Source organism: Lepisosteus platostomus, chromosome 15 (genome assembly GCF_059453375.1).
Source record: "Lepisosteus platostomus isolate fLepPlt1 chromosome 15, fLepPlt1.hap1, whole genome shotgun sequence".
NCBI classification, from domain to species: Eukaryota; Metazoa; Chordata; class Actinopteri; order Semionotiformes; family Lepisosteidae; genus Lepisosteus; species Lepisosteus platostomus.
The window spans coordinates 23956867-23963596 of record NC_142625.1 but is presented as its reverse complement, the minus strand read 5'-3'; positions in this window follow the sequence as shown (position 1 = coordinate 23963596).

The following is a 6730-nucleotide window of genomic DNA, read 5'->3' as shown; positions in this document are numbered from 1 at the left end:
ATTCTAAGTGAGAAAACACACATTTCAGCATGGTACTGTATCTAATCCCTTTTTCACACTTAGAATTAACTTTCCGAGAAATTGTTCAGATCTCACCAATGTACTGATGCTGGTCAGTGAATTTACTATTTTTTGTGAATAAGGAGGGAAAAGGTGATATTTGCTAGAAAGTTTAATTTCTACGTAGTTTGCTATGACAAGCTTGATTGCAGTTCTCTGAGTTTATGTCATTCAGGTTGCGCATTGATATTCAAAGTAAATTGAATTTCGTTGTAATGCTTCTTCTGTTTAATGATAATTTCCTCTGGTTTGCTTTTAAAAAGAAGATGTTTAAATGTTAAGTTTACATAGTCTTTCGCCACTGCAAATAGGGCTTGGGAGTTAAAGACCCTTTTAATACGGTTTCCCCCATACTGACAGAAGAGGGAAGTCTTTGAAACATCTGTGTTTGTTTACGGATAAGTAGCAGAGGATTTTAATCCAAACCAGTTTGTGGTGTCATCCCAATTTCACTGTTTTATCCTTGATACCCCCAGACCTAACCCCTGCGTGTCACATGACCTATCTGAAAACATTTCTCTCTGCGCCTTGCTCTCTACAAATATCTAAAAAAAATAAAGCATACAGTAGAGCTTTATAAACATCTGGTCCTTATTTTTCACTATTAGAAAATAACAAACAGGCCACCACCTCTAATCCTTGCACAGAGTAGGTTTATTAATAGATGTCGGTCCAGATCCATAAAGTTTGGTCTAATTTGCTTCAGACCAGACAAATTGTTAAAGTAAAAAGAGCTGATAATAAAGGCATTTGTACATACAGAACTACTAAAATATCCGTATTGCTTGTCAACCATTTCTAGAACTCACAAACATATCAGTTGCTTTCCATCATTTATCTCACAGGTATATCTCTCATGTTCTCTGCAAGTGAATCATAATGTTGCAGATACGAAATTCATTATTTATTAAAAAATTATCCTTCTCTATGTGTTTTTTTATCTTTCCCCTAACCTGAAATCCTTGTTCTGCTGCCTTACTTCACTGCTGTGGAGGAGATGAATACTGTAGGTGCTCACTGTCTTCTACCCTAAAAAGCATCAACAGCCAACACCCTAGTTTCCTCTATGCCTATATTAGTCTCTCTCCGGGTTAGAAAGCTTTTAATGCTCTCTTTACTGTACAAATCAAGTACCCGAAGCAGATGTGATTTTATTTTAATTAGCTGAGTAAGTGTTCTGTTCCTTTATTTACCAACAGGAATGGCAAGCATTTGCCTTTCAAAATGTTTGTATTGCATTTTTTGAGGAAAACATAACCATATACAATTTTGCTGTTTTTTTTTTCAAAAACTGCTCTCCCGTTGAGAAAAAAAAAACAGCTTATGTTGGTGCATTGTAAGTAACAATATCATTCTGAAGTGAAAGAATTATTTTAATGCGGGGTTTAAATTCTTTCTTTGCTCCTGGTCTCAGAACAGTTTGTTGTCACTTCAAACTCCAAACCATTTTATCTCTCAGGACTCTTGATTGTGTCGAACCTGGGATTCCTTCACACGTTTCCCCCCAGCAGTCACGAGTCAGCTCACGGTGGGGTGTGACATCGCCAGCCTCCACCCTTAGCTTCCCCATCTTTTCTTGAGCCCCTTTTCTCCAGCTTCCCGAAGAGGATGGTTTTATTTAACTGGGAGTTTGTACCCCAGGGAGCTTGGTTAGCATTCCAGTGGCACTGGCGACTAGACAGTGGCAGTAATTACACAAGGAACAAAATGCAAAAATGTCCATCGGAGTCCGTAACCCATCATTTGGAACTGAGCAGTATGTACAACTAATTAGGGTAAACATGCTCTGAACAATAATTATACAAATGAACACAAAGGATTATATTTTCATTCTGTTTCCTGGAAGCTGTACCTCCACTCCCATTCCTTCTTAAGTCTCCAACACAGACATTTGCAAGTCTGTAGCTTAGCATGCTTCCCCATTGAGTCTTAAAGTAGCATTCTGAGCTATGAGTTTGTTTTTGGAATATGTACCATTATAGAGCGAGTTAAAAAGAGGTTCAAGAGGGGATCCGTGTCTGTGTGCAAACTGTAAAGGAGCAGGTGGAGGATAAGTACACACAGGAAAGTTCAAAGAACAATATTTCTGCAATGGAGACTTCTTCAAATGATTTATTCTCTCAAAGTAGGTGGCGAAATATTATTTCCCAAAGACTTTACCTCAACAACTCTATCTCAGATAAATGTGTTTTATAAACAGCCTGTCTCAGATATTTTTTTAAATAACAAAGGAAATAACCCAAAAAATGATAACATTTTATGTGCACTTGAAAATGACAGGGTGGGGGGGTTTGTCATTGGTGCTGTATGAGTGAGACCCCTGAAAGTGAAAAACTGAAACCTGAAAGTCCTCAGGCAAAGCTGAAAGCTGAAACAAACCACTCTTGGTCATTTCCTTCTAAAAAAACTGGACAGATCATAAGGTGTACGACAAAGTGTATATTGTTAAGTAACTGTAAATCACTCGTGTTCATCTGTATGTGTCTGCATGTATAAAAGATTTGAAATTAGTTACAGCAACTTTATTATCTTATTTTGTACTCTCACAAACAGAAAAGCAGTTAGGAGAGTTAGCAGATCCAGTTTTCCTGTTCGGGGCTCATCAGTGCAATGTCACAGTACTAATATTTATTTTTATTTTATATAGCGCCTTAAATAATCTCAAAGAAAAATCTTATTCAACATGTCTATGTTTTTGGTGCTCTTTAATTCTTCATTTAAACTAGCAGGTATAGACATTGCTGACAATGAAGATGCCCTAGAAGACTGTAACTGAAACACCAATAGGCGCATTGAAATGCCTTAGTACTTTGCATAAATTCTCTTTCATCTTAACTAACACAATGGCATGCAAACAAGCCAGAAAGTGTTGAAAGCTTCTGTAGTCTTCAGAAGGTTTCTGTGATAATTTGTGACGTTGTTTTTCTCAGCTGTCTCTAAAGGTGTATTTCAGAGGAGCATGGGTAGAAGCACTGAAAATAAAAGCAAAAAAATCATCACAAATATAAGCCCCCCCCCCCCACCAAAAAAAATCCACCTCTTTGGAAGGTTCATTGCAGATAACATCTCTGAAAGGTGTCCTGTTTCTCCTTTCATGCATGGGCAATGGGAGAACGGGAGAGAGCTCAGAGGCAGAGGCAGGGGGATGGAGTCAGTATCTGATCTGAGTTTTCAGTACGGTGAGTCTGCACTCAGCTGATAACACCCTGGGTGGATCACACGTTGTCTCGGAGACCAGAGGGTGTCAAACATTCTAAGCTACTGCTTTTTCTACATCCGTGACTATGACTGTTATTAGTATATAGCTTGTGAATTTTCCTAGTCCTGTGAAAGACGTCTTGTTAAAAAACATACAGTTCTTGTCTTGAGATGTTTTTTTCAAAACCCATCCACTGTATTTGAAGTCCTCACTTCTGATGTACTAGGTTTGCACAAAGTTTACTAGCAAGACCAAAAACATGATCTTCAGTCTCTGGCTTTTGAACACTTTTGTAACAGCGGCGTTGGGTCTTGGACAACTTAGGCAAGCAAGACACAAACAGGCACAAATCAATCAGCTAGCCTTCTGGAGTTTATTTAAACTCTTCAGAAACAGACATGAATTACCTGATTGAATCTGTTCTTGAACTGTTCATGTACCACATTGACTCTCTTGAGGAAAATGATCTGGGAAGACAGGGAGCAGGTAGGGAATAATTGCTGAAGGATCTGGGATTACTTTCTTCAGGTGAGCCCAATTCCATTCCTCAAGAGCCACTGTACTGCAGGTTTCATAAGTCTCTTTACAGCTCCAGCTTCTCAAGAGCATGGAACGGCTTCAACTTGTCCAGTTAAGCAAATAATGAGTTCACTTAAATAATTGATGGGCTCAGGTGGAAAGAAAACCAGATCCATTTTTCCCTTTAGAACTAGAGTTCCACGCTCCTGCCTTATTGAAAGACATCTGAAAAGGGTCTTCCCTGTTCTGAGAACCGGCAGCTTTTGAAGAATTCACTGATTACCTCATAAGCAGTTTCTTTTGCCAGCTCTGCCTATTGTCATGCTGTCAGGCACAGAGATTGTGAGACAGAAGGGGTCTTCCTTTCCTGGCACATGCTGGTTAATGCTGAACCCGCTACGGATATCAATAGAAAGTCAGTCGTGCACTCCCAGCGCTTACTCTGTTGGGCACTTCCTTTGTCATTTTTGTGCAAATAGGGTCTGGTGTCTTTGTGAGTGTGTGGCAGCTGACTGGCATAGTCGACACACACTTGTGCCCCCAGCCCCTTACCCCTAAGGACTCATTCCACTTCATAACCCTGATCTTTCACATTCAGTGTTAAATGCTTCTCAGCTCAGCAACCACTGTTGTCTTCTGCTGAACACTGTTTTTCCTTTATCCATACAAGAGCTTATGTGATATGAAACAATGGAGACCCATGCAGAAAAGCCTGTTGGTGGGGGGGGAGGCTGCCCAGTTCTTTGATTCAGAGAAGCAGAGTCAGCAAATAATAAGATGGCAGCGTGTAACTGTGGTTAGGCTCTGGATGTGTAACTGGAAGGTTAAGAGCTTAGATCTCAAGCAGGGCATTGTTGTTGTACCCTTGGGCAATATACTTCACACTGATTGCTCTGTGCAAAATATATACAAATTCAAATAGCCCCAGATAAAAGTATTATAAGTCACAAACATTAATATCAACGAGTTATCAATAGGAATATCCAGGAGCCCATCTGTCCTAAACCAGGCAAGGTTTGAATCTCAGGTGGGACACTTTCCTTTTGAGCAAAGTACCTTATACCTACATTGCTCCAGCAAAACCTACTGTGCAAACATGTACCAAATGTGTATTAAAATAGGTTTTTGAACCATGTAAGCTGCTTTGGCTATATGCATCACCTAAGTAAACATTTAATAAGAATGAATAATTGTATGTCTTCCTGTGAGCTGCATACTGATTTCTTATGATCCCCTCCATTGCCTTGTGAGCTTTGTAGCGCAGTAATTACCTGAACAGCTTTTGGCACTTTGGCCATTTATTCAACAGTAAACCTGAAGAAGGGGGTGTCTGTGTTCCAGAGCCGGAAAATGAGAGGAGCAAACAAGGCTGCTGATAAAAATAAAACACCGAACCAAATGAGTTGGAGGGGGGAGGGGGAAAGGGAGAGAAAGGTGGCTGCAAATGAATGAGATCCCATTTCCCAAAAAGCTTGTTTCTCTTAGGAATTGCCCAGAACAGGCAGCCAGCTCTGCAACCTGGTAGCAATTGACCAGGGTCCACAAGACATCATTCACAGAAAAATTAACATACTTCATAAAGTATTCCTTGTGCTAAGAGCCTGGTGACTGAGACCGGTCAAGGGGTAACAGGACAGGAAAAAAATAACACCATCAGGGGGATCTATCTGCAAAGTTTTTTAAGTAGATTGTGTAGCATGCATTCCTTGATTGCTTCATTAATTCATGTATTCAGGAGAAAGTTACACAATCAATGAGTTTCCTTCAACTTTACACCCTCCACTCTGCAATCCTTTTAGCATATTCTCTGCTTTATTGAGTTATGGTTAAAGTTGACAGCAATTATACCCACTGTGCATTAATTATAGTAATAAATAGTAATTAAGTAATTAGGGAGCAATTAAGTTTACAAGGTACTGCAGTCAGTTTGAAAGTCAAACACATATGTATCATCTGCAGCAACACACTGCACTTCTAAATCATTCAGTTTTAGCAAGCATGTTTATGTTGCTCAACTTTTTGTGTTAACATATTTAATAAATAATTTTAACTGGAGAGTTGCAATGTTTATGGTTGGGTTACTCTAATAATTTGTGATCCATGTTTGCTTTTTTTTAAATGTTCAAACCTGTTGCATCAATCTGCCTATTCTCTCCACCCTTGGGATCTCCCTGTCTTTATTCTTCTCTAAAATTACATCTGGAGTGTAGAATAAATTGTATAGTATATCTATAATGTCCAGTAAAGATGTTTCACCTCTAGAAATCCAGTGGGCATAGGGGAGAGAGAAATATGTGGAGATATTCTTGTTGCATGAAAGTAATTTTCTTTATATGATAAAAATAACAGATAAAGATACCCAAGCCTGAATATTGGAAGACACAAAATGTTAGAAAACAACAAATCTGGTAGTGCTTCAGAAAGAGTTTTTGTAACAAAGCTATATTCTCAAGGGACCATAAGAGACAAAGGCATGTTTATTTTTTGTGCATCCTTTTAAAAACCGTACTGATAACATGAAGGCATACTGAGCCCGAGAAACATGGAAACTGATGAAGTGATTTTATAAGATTCCCTTGAAATTTTAACAGCACTCCCCACACCTCAGATGAAAACACACTATTGCACTTTGTTGGAATCAGGGTTTAGGCACGAACACAGTTAATCCGGTCTCACGTGCGATTCATTCCAGTTGCAGATCCAGCGCGTTGGTGACTTACACAGTATTATAACTGATTGAATTAATTGACAAGCTAAATTAAAACCATACCATGTGCATTTTTAAAGGGGCAGTTCTATAAGTGCACTTCCACTGTGCTGCCAGTGTTCATCATTTTCCACTTGCCATGAATTTACAGTATGTCATGATGCAGAAGCTCTGATTGCATGCTTTTCATTAGCTAGGCTGTAAATAAAGCAGAGATGCTCTGAGGACGTGTGCTGTGTTGACAG